Source organism: Hordeum vulgare, chromosome 5H (genome assembly GCF_904849725.1).
Source record: "Hordeum vulgare subsp. vulgare chromosome 5H, MorexV3_pseudomolecules_assembly, whole genome shotgun sequence".
NCBI classification, from domain to species: domain Eukaryota; kingdom Viridiplantae; phylum Streptophyta; class Magnoliopsida; order Poales; family Poaceae; genus Hordeum; species Hordeum vulgare.
In genome coordinates, this window is record NC_058522.1 from 411,561,372 (window position 1) to 411,580,382 (window position 19,011).

Sequence of the window (19,011 nt, forward strand, 5' to 3'; positions counted from 1 at the left end):
CCCAGGATGTTATGAACATCTCGCAGTCGTGTTTGGATGATTAGTCAGTAGTTTAGTGTGTGATCTTGTATGGCCTAGAAAGTCACGGAACATATGAGATGTTCCAAGAGTTGAAGTTTATCTTTCAGAAGAGTGCCCGGATCAAGAGGTATGAGACCTCCGATAAGTTCTATACTTGCAAGATGGAGGAGAATGGGTCTGTTAGTGAGCATGTACTTAGAATGTCTGAGTATGCCAATCGTCTGGCTAAGTTGGGAATTGCTCTCCCGCCACATGCGATCACTAACAGAGTTCTCCAATCACTGCCACCTAGCTACAAAAGGTTTGTACTGAACTACAACATGCAAGGGATGAATAAATCAGTCGCCGAGATGTTCGCGATGCTGAAAATCGCTGAGTCGGAAATCCAGAAAGAACATCAAGTCTTGATGGTCAATAAGACCACTAGTTTCAAGAAAAATGGCAAGGGCAAGAAAGGGAACTTCAAGAGGAGTGGAAAAGCAGTTGCCCCTCCCGTGAGGAAACCCAAGGCTGGGCCCAAGCCAGAGACTGAGTGATATCATTGCAAGGGGACTGGTCACTGGAAGTAAATCTGGTCATGGGCAGCCGGGCCTGGTGACCCGGCCCGAGCCCGGCCTGAGAAACCCAAGCAGGGCCGGGCCGGGCTTGCAAATTGGGCTGGGTTTTCAAGCCCGGGCAGCAGTTTGGGTCGGGCTCAGGCTTGCACAAATCACCATTTTACACAGAGGCCCAGCCCGGCCCCCGCGTGAAAATCCCCTTTTTAGTTCGTTCGGGCCGAGCGCGGGCCTGAGATTTGCATTTTTTGTCGGGTTAGGCCGGGCCCGGGCCTGAGATTTTTGGTTCGGGCTTTCCAAAGCCCGGTCCGGCCCGGTGTATGCCGAAGTTTAACAGGAAGCGTAACTGCCCCAAGTATCTGGCCGACAAGAAGGCAGCCAACGCCAAACAAGGTATATATGACATACATGTTATTGATGTGTACCTCACCAACTCTTGTTGTAGTGTGTGGGTATTTGATACCGGTTCGGTTTCTCACATTTTCAACTCACAACAGAAACTGTGGAATAGACGAAGGTTGACGAAGGATGAAGTGACGATGCACGTGGGAAATGGTTCCAAGGTTGATGTGATCGTTGTAGGCACGCTCTCACTTCGGTTACCATTAGGATTAGTGATGAACCTGAATAATTGTTATCTTGTGCCTGCGTTAAGCATGAACATTATATATGTATCTTGTTTATTGCAAGACGGTTACTCATTTAAATCATATAATAATGGTTGTTCTATTTCTATGAGTAATATCTTTTATGGTCATGCACCCACAGTGAGGGGTTTATTCTAATTGAATATCGATAGTAATGACATGCATGTTCATAACATTGATGCCAAAAGATGTGGAGTTAATGATAAAACCACTTTCTTGCGGCACTGCCGCTTGGGTCATGTTGGTATAAAGCGCATGAAGAAACTCCATGCTGCTGGACTTTCGGAGTCACTTGATTTTGAATCACTTGACACATGTGAACCATGCCTCATGGGCAAGATGACCAAAACTCTGTTCTCCAGAACAATGGAACGAGCAAGTGACGTATTGGAAATCATACATAGTGATGTGTGCGGTCCGATGAGCATTGAGGCGCGCGGTGGATATCCTTATTTTCTCACCTTCACCGATGATTTGAGTAGATATGGTTATATTTACTTAAAGAAACGCAAGTCTGAAACATTTGAAAAGTTCAAGAAATTTCAGAGTGAAGTAGAGAATCATCATAACAAGAAGATCAAATTCCTATGATTTAATCGAGGAGAAGAATAACTGAGTTGTGAGTTTGGCGCTCACTTAAGACAATGTGAAATTGTTTCACAGTTGACTCCGCCTGGAACAGCACAGCAAAATGGTGTCTCTGGACATCGTAATTGTACTTTATTAGATATGGTATGTTCTATGATGTCTCTTGCTCATTTGCCATTATCATTTTGGGGCTATGAATTAGAGACAGCTGCATTCACATTAAATAGGACACCATCAAAATCCATTGAGACGACGCCAAATGAACTGTGGTTTGGTAAGAAACCAAAGTTGTCTTTTCTTAAAGTTTGGGGATGTGATGCTTATGTCAAGAAGCTTCAGCGTGAAAAGCTGGAACCCAAAGCAGAGAAATGCGTCTTCATAGGATACCCAAAAGAGACAGTTGGGTACACCTTCTATCTCAGATCCGAAGGCAAAGTGTTTGTAGCTAAAAACCGAAACATTTCTTGAGAAAGAGTTTCTCTCAAAAGAATTGAGTAGGAGGAAGATAGAACTTGATGAGGTTGTTGAACCTTTACTTCAACCAGAGAGTAGTGCAACACAGAAAGATGTTTCTGTGGAACATACACCAGTTGAAGAGGAAGCCAATGATGATGATCGTGTAGCTTCGGATCAAGTTGCTATCGAACCTCGTAGGTCGAGAAGGGCACGCACCACTCCTGAGTGGTACGGTAACCCTATCTTAACGGTCATGTTGTTGGACAACGATAAACCTAAGAGCTATGGAGAAGTGATGGTGGGCTCGGATTCCAACAAATGGTTAGAGGCCATGAAATCCGAGATAGGATCCATGTATGAAAACAAAGTGTGCACTTTGGAAGAACTACCTAAAGGGCGAAATACCATTCAGAATAAATGGATCTTTAAGAAGAAAACGAACGCCGATGGTAATGTCAACGTCTATAAAGCTCGACTTGTGGCCAAGGGTTTTTCACAAGTTCAAGGAGTTGACTACGATGATACTTTCTCACCCGTAGCGATGCTTAAGTCCTTCAGAATCATGTTAGCAATAGCTGCATTTTTTATTATGAAATTTGGCAGATGGATGTCAAAACAACGTTCCTTAACGGTTTCCTTAAGGAAGAGTTGTATATGATGCAACCGAAAGGTTCTGTCGATCCACAGAATGCTGACAAAGTGTGCAAACTCGAGCAATCCATTTATGGACTGGTGCAAGCATCTCGGAGTTGGAATCGGCGCTTTGATGAGGTGATCAAGGCGTTTGGGTCTATACGAGTTTATGGAGAATCTTGTATTTACAAGAAAGTGAGTGGGAGCTCTATAGCGTTTCTAATATTATATGTGGATGACATATTGCTGATTGGAAACAATATAGAATTTTTGGGAAGCGTAAAGGATTACTTGAACAAGAGTTTTTCAATGAAGGACCTAGGATAAGCTGCTTACATATTAGGCATCAAGATCTATAGAGATAGATCGAGATGCTTAATAGGACTTTCACTAAGCACATACCTTGACAAAGTTTTGAAGAATTTCAATGTGGTACGGTCCAAGAAAGGGTTCTTGTCTGTGTTGCAAGGTGTGAAGTTGAGTAAGACTCAATGCCCAGTGACAACGGAAGATAGAGAAAAGATGACTGTCGGCCCCTATGCTTCATCCATAGGCTTTATCATGTATGCAATGCTGTGAACAAGACCTGATGTCAGCCTTGCCATAAGTATGACGAGAAGGATTCAAAGTGATCCGGGTATGGAACACTGGACAACGGTCAAGAATATTCTGAAGTACCTGAAAAGGACTAAGGAAATGTTTCTCGTGTATGGAGGTGATCAAGAGCTTGTCGTAAAGGGTTATGTTGATGCAAGCTTTGACACTGATTTGGATGACTCTAAGTCACAAACCCGATACGTATATATTCTCAATGGGGGTGCGGTAAGCTGTTGCAGTTCCAAGCAGAGTGAAGTAGCTGATTCTACATGCTAAGCGGAGTATATAGCTGCCCCGAAGGCAGCCAAAGAAGGTGTCTGGATGAAGGAGTTCATGACAGATCTTGGAGTTGTGCCAAGTGAACTGGATCCAATGACTCTACTTTGTGACAACACTCGTGCCATTGCTCTAGCCAAGGAACCAAGGTTTCACAAGAGGACCAGACACATAAAGAAACACTTCAATTCCATACGCAATTACATCACGGAAGAGGACATAAATATTTGCAAAGTGCACACGAATCTGAATGTTGCAGACCCGTTTACTAAACCTCTTCCACAAGCGAAACATGATCAACACTAAATATATATGGGTGTTAGATTCATTACAATGTAAATCACATGGAGATGTGAGCTAGATTATTGACTCTAGTGCAAGTCGGAGGCCATTGGAAATATGTCCTAGAGGCAATAATAAAGTATTTATTATTGTATTTCCTTGTTCAAGATAAACGTTTATTATCCATGCTAGAATGTATTGATTGGAAACTAAAATACATGTGTGGATACATAGACAACACACTATCCCTAGTAAGCCTCTAATGGACTATCTCGTTGATCAAAGATGGTCAAGGTTTCCTGACCATGGACATTAGTTATCATTTGATAACGGGATCACATGATTAAGAGAATGATGTGGTGGACAACACCCAAACTATAAGCATAGCATATGATCGTGTCAGTTTACTGCTACTGTTTTCTCCATGTTGAAGTATATGTTCCTATGACCATGAGATCATGCAACTCCCAGACACCGGAGGAATGCTTTCTGTGTATGAAACGTCACAACGTAACTGGGTGACTATAAAGGTGATCTACAGGTATCTCCGAGCGTGTCTGTTGGGTTGGCATGGATCGAGACTTGGATTTTTCACTCTGTGTGACGGAGAGGTATCTCTGGGGCCCACTCCGTAATACAACATCACAATAAGCTTGCAAGCAATGTGACTAAGGACTTAGTCACATGATCTTGTATTATGAAATGAGTAAAGAGACTTGCCGGTAACGAGATTCAACTAGGTATGGAGATACCGACTATTGAATCTTGGGCAAGTAACATACAGAAGGACAAAGGGAACAACATACGGGATTGATTGAATCCTTGACATTGAGGTTCGACCAATGAAAGATCTTCATATAATATGTAGGAACTAATATGGACATCCAGGTCCCGCTGTTGGTTACTGACCAGAGAGTGTCTCGGTCATGTCTGCATAGTTCTCGAACCCGCGGGGTCTTCACACTTAAGGTTCGGTGACGATATAAGCATAATTGAGTCATAGTGTTGGTGAACAAAGGTTGTTCGGAGTCCCGGATGAGAGCCCAGATGTGATGAAGAACTCCGGAATAGTACGAAGGTGAAGATTGATATATAGGATGAAGGTCATCGAAGTTCGGAAGTGTTCCGAGGCGTACCGAGGGATTCACGGAGTACCGAAAGGGGTTTCGGGAGGCCCCGACAAATGTTTGGGGGGGCTCATGGGAAAAGGAGAGGGGGCACCGCATCCCACGAGGGGGCTGGGCATAGCACCTCTCCCCAACCACTTCGGCCGAAGGGGGGGGTGGGCCTCCTTTGAGGCATAGCCAGCCCAAATTGGGTGGCAAGGCACCCAAGTGGGGGGCACACTAACACTAGTCGTCACCCTCTCCTCCCTTGGCCGCCGGCCCCTAGGGGGTAACCCTAGGGCGCCCTCCCATCTCCCTTCTGTGACATCCTCAGTTGTTGCTACAGTAACCTCCATAATTAAACTAAGTAAACCTATGCTAATGGTGCCACATCAACGTGGTTGCTATTGTTAAATTCACGTTAGTTTAAAACGATTCGAATTCAAATTTTAAAAATAAATTAATTAATTAAATCAATAATAGTTTAAATGAAATAAATAATAATGTTCGATGTTTGTCAAATATTACTTAAATTTTTTTCCTTTAAGAATTATTAAATTTGAGGGGATTTAGTTTCGCTAAAGTAAAGTAAAACTAAAACTGTTAATAGATAAATAAAAAGAAAAAACAGAATCTAAAAAGAAAAAGAAAAAGACCCTCCCCACCCCACTCGGCTGGCCCCAACCGGCCCATCTAACCAGCCCACTATAACCGAGGGGGTATAAACCCCCCCCCCCCCAAACCCTAAGCGCTACCAACCCCTCCCTGTTTCCTGCCCCCGCCGCGAGGGGAACTCACGAGGGGATCCCCCTCACGAGCGCCCCTCCCCACCAACTCCCTCGATCTCCCCACGCCCCAGATCACGTCGCCCCACTCCCTCTCTCCCCTCGCTCTCGTTCACCACCCCCAGGAGCCCACGACCGAAACTCTCTCTTCCCCGCTCGCTCACCTCACCCCGCCGCCTCCCCTCACCCTCACCCATCGGCCGCCGCCGCCGGAGCCCCTCCCTGCCTCCTCCTCGGGCGCCTCCCCCAATGCTCCCTCTCAACTCGGGCCGCCCTCAGCGCTCGCCCCTTCCCTCGCCGATCTCCCTCACTCCCCCAACCTCCTGCTCCTCCCTGCCCCCGCGAGCGCCCTCGCCCCTCGCCGTCGCGCACCGCCCCAGGGTCGCACCAGAGTCGCCCACCGTGCCTCCGCGCCCACATGCCGGCCCTGCCTCTTTACGCCGGCCCTCCCCGGCCGTTCCTTGCTGGGGCCGCACCGGGCTCCACCGCCTCGACGTCGGCGCCCTCCGCCGCCCCGATGCCTCATCCCCATCGAACACCACCGGCGCCATCCCCATCGTCGTCAGTCGCCGCCCTTCACCGAGCCCATTGCCTCCTCCCTATAGGAGCTGTTATCCCCCTCTCTCCCTTCTCCATTTGATCCGGCGAAGCCCCTGTTAATTGCGTGTTGTAAAAGAAAAGGGAAACCAAAAATGTGTGTGCGTGTGTAAGAATATATATATATATACATATGTATGCGATGTATCCATGTGTGTAAAAGTGTATATTTGTGCAGATGCATCTATGTATGCATGTGCATATGTATATATATCTGCATATATAGATATAATTACATGTACACGATGTGTGTACGTGTAGCATAGAATATGTAACTCTCGCTGTCCCAATGACGTATGAGCCCCACATCACCCACCAAATGGCACGTGGGGTCCCTCCTAAAAACATGCAAAATAAAAGTAAAAACAGTTTTATAAATAATTAATGTTAATAAATAAATAAATTGGATTAATTAGTTATATAAAAACTAATTATTGTTTTGAATAATTAGGATTTAATATAATAATAATAATAGATAAATAAATATTTAATTAATTGTAATATTTAAAGATTAAGTAAGTTAATTAAATGAGTTGTTAGCTAAATATGTTAACTAAAGATAAATAAAATATACTAGGCAGTGTATGACAGCTGGGTCCCACTCCACTAATTAATTTGATTAAATAGTTATTTAACTCTAATAATAATTGTGCCTACGACATATGGGCCCACTGGTCAGTTTGACCAGTCTAACCCTGTTGACTGCTGATGTCAGCATGACATCATGTTGATGCCACAATTGCATTTAATTGAATTAATTTATTCTGTTTTAATTTATGAATATTAATAAAACTTTCAAAAATAATATAAAATAAACCATAGCTCAGATGAAATATTTTCAACATGGAAGTTGATCAGCAGAACGGGACGACCCCTTTGTGCTTAGGAGTTAGACCGGCGGACTGGCCTCTCTGTTGAGCTTAGGTCGGGCTGCCACGTGTCAATATTCCGATGCCGGGCATGACCCAGAAAAGTGTGTCCGGCCAGAGTATTATCCAGCGTGACGGGGAATATGTTGTGCACCCCTGCAAGGAAGAACTTATTTATTCGAATAGCCATCTCCACGGTTACACGACGACTTGGAGTTGTGCCTTGATATTATACAACTACAATTGTTACTTAACTGGAATTGTTGCCCCGGGATTACTTCCTCGCAGGGAGTCGAGGGAGGATCTCTGGGTGCGACCTCATATTAATATTGCTGCAACAATATGACTATTATTGTGTTACCCTGTTCTACTCTCGTCTATTGCTGCAAGACCCTGAAGATGCTAGTCTTCGATAGGACAAGGCATTCTCTCTATTCTCGCATTGGTGCAGTCAGTCCACATATAAACCCCCTTCTTTGATATTGTTGCATACTTAGCATAGTTCTGATGTAAGTCTTGCGAGTACTTTGTATGAGTACTCAACGTTGCTTTGCTCCCCCTTTGCCCCCTTGAACCGTTGCTGCGACCAGATGATGGAGCCCAGAAGATGGAGTATCCCGCCGATGACGACTGCCATCCCGATGATGACTTCTTCGTGGAGGCCGCTGAAGACGAGGAGTAGTTGAGGAGGTTCCCAGGCAGGAGGCCTCGCCTCGTTGGATCGTGTCTTTTTTGTGCTAGCCTTCTCTAAGGCACGCCATGTTTAATGTTTGTACTCAGATATTGTTGCTTCCGCTAACTCGTGTGTTTATCGAGCTTCCGTATTCTAGCCCTCGAGGCCCCTGGTTTGTAATATGAAGCTTGTATTATTTTATTTGTGTCTAGAGTTGCGTTGTGATATCTTCCCGTGAGTCATTGAGTTTGATCATACGCATTTAAGTGTATGATTAGTGTACGATTAAATCGAGGGCGTCACAAGTTGGTATCAGAGCCGACTGCCTGTAGGTAGCCTCCTTTCCAACTCCTTGGCCGAAGTTGAGTCTAGTGTTTGAAAAACTTTACTAACACTGATGTTGTGGCTTAGAGGCCCACATGTCAATTGGGTGGTATTAGTATCTTTTACTCCTTTTCTATACTCTGGGTTCTGCTCTCTCTTCTCTTTCGGGTTAAAGATTTTACTAACTCTAACATTAGGTTCTCGTAAATACTTCTTCCCGAAGAGCCCCGTTTTCAATACGATGGCTTTATCCGTCACAAGAACTCCAAATACTCCCCGATGTTCTGTCGAGAGCTGTTGCTCATCGCTTCTGCGATTTCCCTCCCTCCGCCAACCCTTATGGATGACTGCATACAAATGTCGTTCATACTTTTCTTTTCCAATTGCTCTTGTTTTACGAGATGCAACGTATTATCTTATCGGGGATCCGTCCATCATCAGTTGTCATGGGTTTCGAAAGTTCTTTGAATTGCTATTTGATCTTTCGAAATCCCTAGTAGCCTAATGCTCATGACCTTTCTCACCTGCTTGCAATATGGTTGAATCCATATGTCTAGCCGCATTCATTAAAATCCTTTTTGATTTCTCCTCTGATCTTATTGATTCAATCTCTGTGTGAATGGACACAATCATCTGTTGATACTCATAAATTATCTTTCCGGCTCAGACGTCCTTCCAGACACAGCTGGTTCTCGACAAATCAACTTTGGTTGGTTGTCCATCTAAGTCCATTCAACTTGATTGTTTTTGACCGGAGCATCTGATTATGATACACCAACCTCGAAACCCAAATTCCTTTGGTAATTAAGTATCGATATTTTTCAGATGTTCTATAACCCGATTCATTGCATCCTGTCTCCCTCTGATTGAGCACCGATACTCACATCAGATCTTTTGTGGATTGCTAGACTCATTCTAGGTTATTATCCGACGACATCCTTTGCTTTCGAAAATTCTTGTGATTGCTTCCCCTAACACATGATGCCATTGGAAAATTTTGTCCTCTCCCTCTGATAAGTTGTACCCTACGCTTTTGTCAGCCATGCCCTTCAAGCATGTGTCAATTACTCTTGGAGTGTATGGTATATGTTCCTAAGATGCCCCGACGGGTTGAACCTATGCCTTCATAAATCAATATGACTCGAAAAGTTTTCATGAGTCTTACTCTTCTGGTGCTTTGCCGAATATCCTTTCAAAGCTACAACCTCATCAAAGGCGAGGAGTAAATGGCAGGTGCTGCATTGATGAAGTGGGAGTCGACCTCGAACTTTGTGTTCATGCCCATGGAAACGACGATGATCCTATCATAGAAACTCTCGTATCAAAAATCATTCATTCTATGGTTTAAATCTGGTATCTGTGATCTTGTTCTTTGCAATCGTGGTTCCGACCATGTTGTCCTACCTTGATTTCATTCTCAGATGAGTTAAAGTACTTGTCTTCTTCAGATCAATACACCGGTCAAAACCTTAATGTTGATCTACCTTCGAGTATTATTCCTTGTAGCTCGAGGATATCGCGAAGCTATATAACTTGAGCTCCTCCTCAACAATGATATTTTCATTAATTCCAGTGTCCTCATGTTTGACTTATTGGACACGCGAGTACATCGATAACTGAATTGAGTATGCATTGCGATTCAACAATTTTTAGTAATCTTCCTTGTTTACGAGTTTGTACTCGATCATGTCATTCCAAACTGTTAAGCTACATCATCATCGTCATGTTGGAGCTTGACCATGCTATCTATACCCTTCATCCCTGGAACACAATTCCAACTGTGCATTAAGCTTGCATCGAACTTTCCACATCATGTTGGTTGTCCTGAAAGTCAATCTCAATTCTAAGCTAGCGGTCTTATCTATGATTCCGACAACCTTTAGCTTCACCATTCCTATGTTTGATGTCGTCGTTGAACGATTACATCTTCATGAAACTTCTCGATAAATGTGTCGTGATCATCATCAGCATTCCGAGCTCTTGCAGGGTATCAATCGAATGCATGTTGACAAATACCATCCCTCCCCCTCGATGAATTGTATTATCATCGACATCCTTGTTTGCCTTCCCTCCAACACAAACGTGTTCATGTTTTGTGTTGTCCCTTAAGTTCCTTTCTATTCAGCTTATGTTATCTTCTACCTTGGAGTATTACTATCTTTTATGTCAATAATTTTGTGAGCATCATTGCAGCTCTTAAGAATTCTTGATATAGTAATACTTCTCGCAATCACTATTCATTTCTTGGCCCCGTGTTGTTTCAAACCGGAATACCAACAAGTGGACTCTGATGTGTGGTTCCAATACTTCTAGCAACCCTATTGCCTTGAGGTTAACAACTGATTGTTTCATTCTTAGTGTGTTGGGGGTTGAATCATCATTTTGGACATTGGTTGTGCTACTCCGTCCATATTTCCGAGTGCATCCTTCGATGAATGTTTAATTGTTCTTGTTCCCTCAAGCATACGACATTATACCATTTGACTTGACAAATGCTATCTCCTTGATGTTATAATTTTGGAAATTCATCCCTGTCAAGATCTTGGGGGATTATTGTTGAGCCCATCAGCCACACCCTCAACTCCTCCATGTTCCGCGATGAAACTCTTGAAAGCATTATCCTTGTGCCTAGCTCATGGAGAATGTGCTTGATAGCAGAAATGTTTACCCAAAGTTTATGTGCATTCTTGCCACCGTGATTATGTGAAAGTTTTGTTTTGCTTCCTCTAGGATCTTCCCAAGTCATTCACACATGTGTGAAGTGTTATATGTTTTCAAGATTTGTTATCTTCACTTCATATAACTTCTCTTAGCACGCGAAGCCACGGAATGATTTGATCAAGGAAAAGAAGTTCCTTCATAAGAGCTAATCCAGACTTACACATGGAGCCTTGTTATCCTCGATGATGGTTTCCAAATGAGAACTCAGTTGCATTTGGACGTAAGAATTCTTTGTGGGCACGAATGTCTTGACATTGTGTTCATATGTCTTACAATCAAACTCATGATTCAAGAATTGCTTGTGTAGCTCATATCATGAGAATCTTGCATCTTCATCTTTCTTCTCAGGCATCTTGAGTCTGAGGTGTCCCGAAATCAATCAAATATGAATCTCGGGCAGATATGATGGTTGGAACATTTCCCAATAATTTTAACTTTGGTCTTATGTAACCCGGTACGGTGATGTCTTGTCTGGAACACCGGGCCGAAGGACCTATTGTTATAAATTCTTCCATACGTAAGGTTAGCCATTCTACCACTTATTTCATAAGTTGTTCCTCATGAATCCTCTTTGTGTACCCATTGGTCCGGCCCTTACCTGATGACCATGTCGACACTACCTCGAAGCACGGATGTGGTACTTCAAATTTCAACAGGAACATTGGAAGCGCAATGCTAAAGTGTTCCTGATCAATTATCCCAAACAGTATGGAATGGGTAAACATCATGATTCTCCTTGCCTCTTTGTCTAAATGGTTATGTACTTGATGACCTATCATGTATACCACACTCTGTTTTCACGGGAATGGTATACTTTAATACTTGTGTGTGTGAACACATTTTCCTTCCTATTGGTCTGTTTGACCTTTCTTGTGACATAACTTATCTAAGCAGTATTAATTCCCTGCTTAGGTAAAAATCTCGGGATACAACAATGTCAGTAAAACCCTGTTACTATTCTGGATAACATTCCAGTAACCGCCGGTGGACGAGAGCCTTGCCTATTGGTCCGCCTTGTTTCAATGAGCAGGAAAATGGTTCTATTCGTCCCCCGCCCTTGTTATCGATGTTGTTGCCAACATAACTGATAGGTTATCCCCTGACATGTCTTGCTACCAAGACCATATAAGATGTCGCTGCTCTGCCTATTCTTGGCCCACATGGTGGACCCATAACCCAAAGTTCCACAGGATTGAAACCTGACTCTACTGTACACCCTTGACTCCAAAGTATCATTTGCACTTGGCTCGTATGAAATTCCCGAGCCACCGTTCAAAGTACCGATCACTCTTCGGTCCATATGTTGTCCAACATGCTGAAGATCAAGTATGCATTATCCATGAGAAGCTGAAGGCTGCTTAGTCTCATCAGAAGAATCAGTATGACCGTCATCATCAGGATATGGTCTATCAACCTTACGAAAAGGCTTATCTTCGTGTCACACCAATGAGAGGTGCACACCATTTCGGGATCAAGGGCAAGTTAGCTCCTTGCTATATTGGTCCTTTCGCTGTTCTCGATAAGCGTGGAAAAGTGACTTATAAATTAGAACTGTTGGCGAACCATTCTCAGGTTCACGATGTCTTCCATGTGTCTCAGCTCCGCCGCTGCTTCAAGGATCCTATTCGAGCAGTGGATCATGATATGCTTGAGCTGCAACAAGACCTCTCTTATAAGGAGCATCCGGTCCGCATTCTCGACCAGGCTGAACGTCAGACTCGTCACTAGGTCACCAAGTTCCTTAAAGTGAAATGGTCAAATCATTCTGAAGATGAAGCCACTTGGGAACACGAGGATCATCTTCGTGATGAATACCCGAAGCTCTTTCCTTCTACCTCTAAATTCTCGGGACGAGAATTCTTGTTAGTACGGGAGAGTTGTGACATCCTCAGCTGTTGCTACACTAACCTCCATAATTAAACTAAGTAAACCTATGCTAATGGTGCCACATCATCGTGGTTGCTATTGTTAAATTCACATTAGTTTAAAACGGTTTGAATTCAAATTTTAAAAATAAATAAATAAAGTCAATCCATAATAGTTTTCAGATGAAATGAATAAATAAATAATAATGTTTGATGTTTGTCAAATATTACTTAAGAAATTTTTCTTTAAGAATTATTAAATTTGAGGGGATTTAGTTTCGCTAAAGTAAAGTAAAACTAAAACTATTAATAGACAAATAAAAAGAAAAAATAGAATCTGAAAAGAAAAAGAAAAAGACCCTCCCCACCCCACTCGGCTGGCCCTAACCGACCCATCTAACCAGCCCACTATAACCGGGGGGGGCAAACCCTAAGCGCTACCAAGCCCTCCCCGTTTCCTGCCCCCGCCGCCAGGGGAACCCACGAGGGGATCCCCCTCGCGAGCGCCCCCTTGATGACCCACAAGTATAGGGGATCAATCGTAGTCCTTTCGATAAGTAAGAGTGTCGAACCCAACGAGGAGCAAAAGGATCTGACAAGTGGTTTTTAGCAAGGAGATATCTGCAAGCACTGAAATTATCGGTAACAAGTGATTGTGTGGTGAGATGATTCGTAGCAAGAAACAAGTAACAAAAGTAGCAACGGTGCAGCAAAGTGGCCCAATCCCTTTTGTAGCAAGGGACACGCCTGGACAAAGTCTTATAGGAGGAAAAACACTCCCGAGGACACACGGGAATTTCTGTCATGCTAGTTTCATCATGTTCATATGATTCGCGTTCGTTACTTTGATAGTTCGATATGTGGGTGGACCGGCGCTTGGGTACTGCCCTTACTTGGACAAGCATCCCACTTATGATTAACCCCTCTCGCAAGCATCCGCAACTACGATAGAAGAATTAAGACAAAGTCTAACCATAGCATTAAACTAGTGGATCCAAATCAGCCCCTTACGAAGTAACGCATAAACTAGGGTTTAATCTTCTGTCGCTCTAGCAACCTATCATCTACTTACTACTTCCCAATGCCTTCCTCTAGGCCCAGATAATGGTGAAGTGTTATGTATTCACGTTCACATAACACCACTAGAGGAAAAACAACATACAACATATCAAAATACCGAACGAATACCAAATTCACATGATTACTATTAGCATGACTTATCCCATGTCCTCAGGAACAAAAGTAACTACTCACAAAGCATAATCATATCCATGACCAGAGAGGTAATGAATAGCATCAAGGATCTGAACATAAACTCTTCCACCAAATAATCCAACTAGCCTCAACTACAAAGAGTAATCAACACTACTAGCAACCTTACAAGTACCAATCGGAGTCGCGAGACGGAGATTGGTTACAAGTGATGAACTAGGGTTTGGAGATGAGATGGTGTTGATGAAGATGTTGATGGTGACGAGTCCCCTCCGATGAGAGGAGTGTTGGTGATGACGATGGCGACGATTTCCCCCTCCAGGAGGGAAGTTTCCCCGGCAGGATCGTCCTGCCGGAGCTCTAGATTGGTTCTCCTCAAGTTCCGTCTCGTGGCGGTGGCGAATCCACGAAAAAGCTCCTCCTTGATTTTTTTTCTGGACGAAACCCTTCATATAGCAAAAGAGGGGGGCAAGTGGGCCAGCAGGTTGCCCACAAGTCCTCATGGCGCGGCCTGGGGGGTGGCCGCGCCGTGCAGGCTTGTGGCCAACCCCTGGCGCCCCTCTGGCACTTCTTCGGCCCAGTATTTTTGATAAATCAGGAAAAAAATCCTTGTTGTTTTTACGGCGTTTGGACTTGCACAGAATAGGTATCTCAACTTTGCTCCACTTTCAGGCCAGAATTCCAGTTGCCGGCATTCTCCCTCTTCATGTAAACCTTGCAAAATAAGAGAGAAAAGGCATAAGAATTGTACCGTGAAGTGAAATAACAGCCAAATAAGCGATAAATATCAACATAAAACATGATGCAAAATGGACGTATCAACCCTCCCCACCAACTCCCTCGATCTCCCCACGCCCCAGATCACGTCGACCCACTCCATCTCTCCCCTCGCTCTCGTTCACCACCCCCAGGAGCCCACGACCAAAACTCTCTCTTCCCCGCTCGCTCACCTCATCCCGCCGCTGCCCCTCACCTTCACCCGCCGCCCGCCGCCGTCGGGGCCACTCCCCGCCTCCTCCTCGGGCGCCTCCCCTAGCGCTCCCTCTCCAGCCGGGCCGCCCTCAGCGCTCGCCCCTCCCCTCGCCGATCTCCCTCACTCCCCCAACCTCTTGCTCCTCCCTGCCCCCGCGAGCGCCCTCGCCCCTCGCCATCGCACGCCGCCCCCGGGTCGCACCAGAGTCGCCCCACCGCGCCCATGCGCCGGCCCCGCCTCGTTACGCCGGCCCTCCCCGGCCGTTCCTTGCTGGGGCCGCACCGGGCTCCACCGCCTCGACGCCGGCGCCGTCCGCCGCCCCGACGGCTCATCCCCATCGGCCACCACCGGCGCCATCCCACCATCGTCGGTTGCCGCCCTTTACCGAGCCCATTGTCTCCTCCCTACAGGAGCTGTGAGCCCGTTCTCTCCCTTCTCCATTTGATCCAGCAACACCCCTGTTAATTGCGTGTTGTAAAAGAAAGGGAAACCAAAAAAGTGTGTGTGTAAGAATATATATATATGTATGCAATGTATCCATGTGTGTAAAAGTGTATGTTTGTGCAGATGGATAGATGTATGCATATGTGTATGTGTGTGTATATATATATGCATATATGGATATAATTACGTGTACACATTGTGTGTGCGTGTAGTATAGAATATGTAACTCTCGTTGTTCCAATGACGTATGGGCCCCACATCACCCACCAAATGGCACGTAGGGTCCCTCCTAAAAACATGCAAAATAAAAGTAAAAATAGTTTTATAAATAATTAATATTAATAAATTAATTAATTGAATTAATTAGTTATTTAAACAATAATTACTGTTTTGAATAATGAGATTTAATATAATAATAATAGATAAATAAATATTTAATTAATTGTAATATTTAAAGATTAGGTAAGTTAATTAAATGAGTTGCTAGCTAAATCTGTTAACTAAGGATAAATAAAATATACTAGGCAGTGTATGACAGCTGGGTCCCACCCACTAATTAATTTGTTTAAATAGTTATTTAACTCTAATAATAATTGTGCCTATGACACATGGGACCCACTGGACGAGAAGACCCCGGATACGCCGTCCATTCATTTGTCAGATGAAAATATTTTCAACATGGAAGTTGATCAGCAGAACGGGACGACCCCGGGTACGCCGTCCATTCATTTGTCACACATCCCTAGCATCGCAAACATGGAACTTTTCCATCAATTTTCATTTGTCCATTAGTAGCCACAAGCCCGGAAAATATCGTCAGATATTCTTCCGACCCGTCTATGACGGATGTTCTGCGTTAGCTCATGCCTAGACCTGCATATTGTCATGTCATGCTTAGTGTTGCACATGTTGCTGTTATTTATTGTTTCTCCCCCCTCTTCTTACCGGTAGACCCCGAGACTGACGCTGCTGCCGGGTACATCTACCCTCCTCGCGACCAATCCTTTGCCGCAGAGCAACCAGGTAAGCAAACCCGCCTTGATCATTCCTATATCGCCTATTCTTTCTCCCTCATGCTTGCATTAGTATTTTGTTACTATTGTAGTTAGCTCCTATATCTGATGCATAGCCTAATTTTCGATGAACTGTTACTTTCAGTACCAGACTTTAAACTGTTTAGTATAGGTGGAGCAGTCTTCCCCTTTGACCCCGTAGTCCAGTTGCCCCACTTTATCATCAAGTCTCGATCCCTGATCGACGAGCCAGATATGACACATCACTTACACCCTCCTTAGTTGTGCGGCACTACAGAGCTACTATCGGGTACCGAGGGTGACACCTCGCGAAGTACTCAGGATGATATCTCTGTAGTACAGCTAGTCGGTCGTGGTTATCGAATGTGATTCCTCTTTCACCATTCCCGACGATGTCTCTGTCGTGCAACCCCTCAAGTGTGGGACCCTCGAGGGTGCTTCCTCTAAGTCCACCTTGACAGTTACATCGTTCGGCACCCAACGAGGGTGATACCTCGGACCCCCCTGATGTTACAACCACATAGTTACTTGACCTTGTTACTGGGATCTTTGATGAATAGATGTTAGGCGGGTGGATTCCCGCGTGGTTGTGTCGTTGACTTAATTAAAATGATAATGGATTTGGGTATTTGATCTGGGTTGGTCGGAAGGCCTTATTACGCACTAACCGTCTGCGTGGGAAGAATTATGGGTACTCGGCGTCGCAGTATCAGCCGAAGCTCTTATGACGTCAGCAATGGAGCGGCACGCGCCCGAGTGGTCCTGCGATGCATCGCTCTTGTATTAAGGGGTGCTAGGACTGACATCGGCCGCTCTTGCATCGTGCAGGAGCGTAGAGGGCAAGTGGGCCCATGACCCCTTTGTGCTTAGGAGTTAGACCGACGGGTTGGATTCTGTGTTGAGCTTAGGTGGGGCTGCGACGTGTCGATATTCCGAGGCCGGGCATGACCCATAAAAGTGTGTCCAGCCAGAGTGTTATCGAGCGTGACGGGGAATATGTTGTGCACCCCTGCAGGGAAGAACTTATCTATTCGAATAGTCGTGTCCACGGTTACACGACGACTTGGAGTTGCGCCTTGATCTTATACAACTACAATTGTTACTTAACTGGAATGTTGCCCCGGGATTGCTACCTCGGAGGGAGTCGAGGGAGGATCTCTGGGCGTGACCTCATATTAATATTGATGCAACAATATGACTATTATTGTGTTACCCTGTTCTACTCTCGTCTATTGCTGCAAGACCCTGAAGATGCTAGTCTTCGATAGGACTAGGCCTTCTCTCTATTCTCGCATTGCTGCAGTCAGTCCACATATAAACCCCCCTTCTTTGATACTGTTGCATACTTAGCATAATTCTGATGTAAGTCTTGCGAGTACTTTGTATGAGTACTCACCATTGCTTTGCTCACCCTTTGCCCCCTTGATCCGTTGCTGCGACCAGATGATGGAGCCCAGAAGATGGAGTATCCCACCGATGACGACTGCCATCCCGATGGTGACTTCTTCGTGGAGGCCGCTGAAGACGAGGAGTAGTTTAGGAGGTTCCCAGGTAGGAGGCCTCGCCTCGTTCGATCGTGTCTCTTTTGTGCTAGCCTTCTCTAAGGCACCCCATGTTTAATGTCTATACTTAGATATTGTTGCTTCCGCTGACTCGTGTGTTTATCGAGCTTCCGTATTCTAGCCCTCGAGGCCCCTGGTTTGTAATATGAAGCTTGTATTGTTTTATTTGTGTCTAGAGTTGCATTGTGATATCTTCCCGTGAGTCCTTGAGTTTGATCGTATGCATTTGCGTGTATGATTAGCGTACGATTAATCAAGGGCGTCACACCTTCCTCCTATATATAGAGAGGTAAAGAGGAGGCAACCACACGACAATCTTGTCGTGGCGCTGGCCCTCCTCTCCCTCGCAGTTTCCCTCCTCCATAACCCCTTCGCGAAGCCCCCAACACCTCACCACGCCATCGTGCTATCAGAGGACTCGGGCTGCTACTTCACCATCGCTCGCTGGATCGAGGAGGTGAAGGCGTCACCAAGCTGTACGTGTGTTGAACGCGGAGGTGCCGTCCGTTCGGCACTTGATCGGGAGATCGCGGGACGGTTCGTGATTGGATCACGAAGACGTACCACTAGATCAACCGCGTTCTTGAACGCTTCCGCTTAGCGATCTACAAAGGTATGTAGATGCAATCTCTCCACTCATAGATGATCATCACCATGGATAGATCTGTTTACACGTAGGAAATTTTTTGTTTCCCATGCAACGTTCCCCAACAATGGGCTCCTGCTCCGGCGTCCCACTCCATCTTCATCACCTTGTGAGGTAAGATGACATCGATTAGTAACATGGGCATT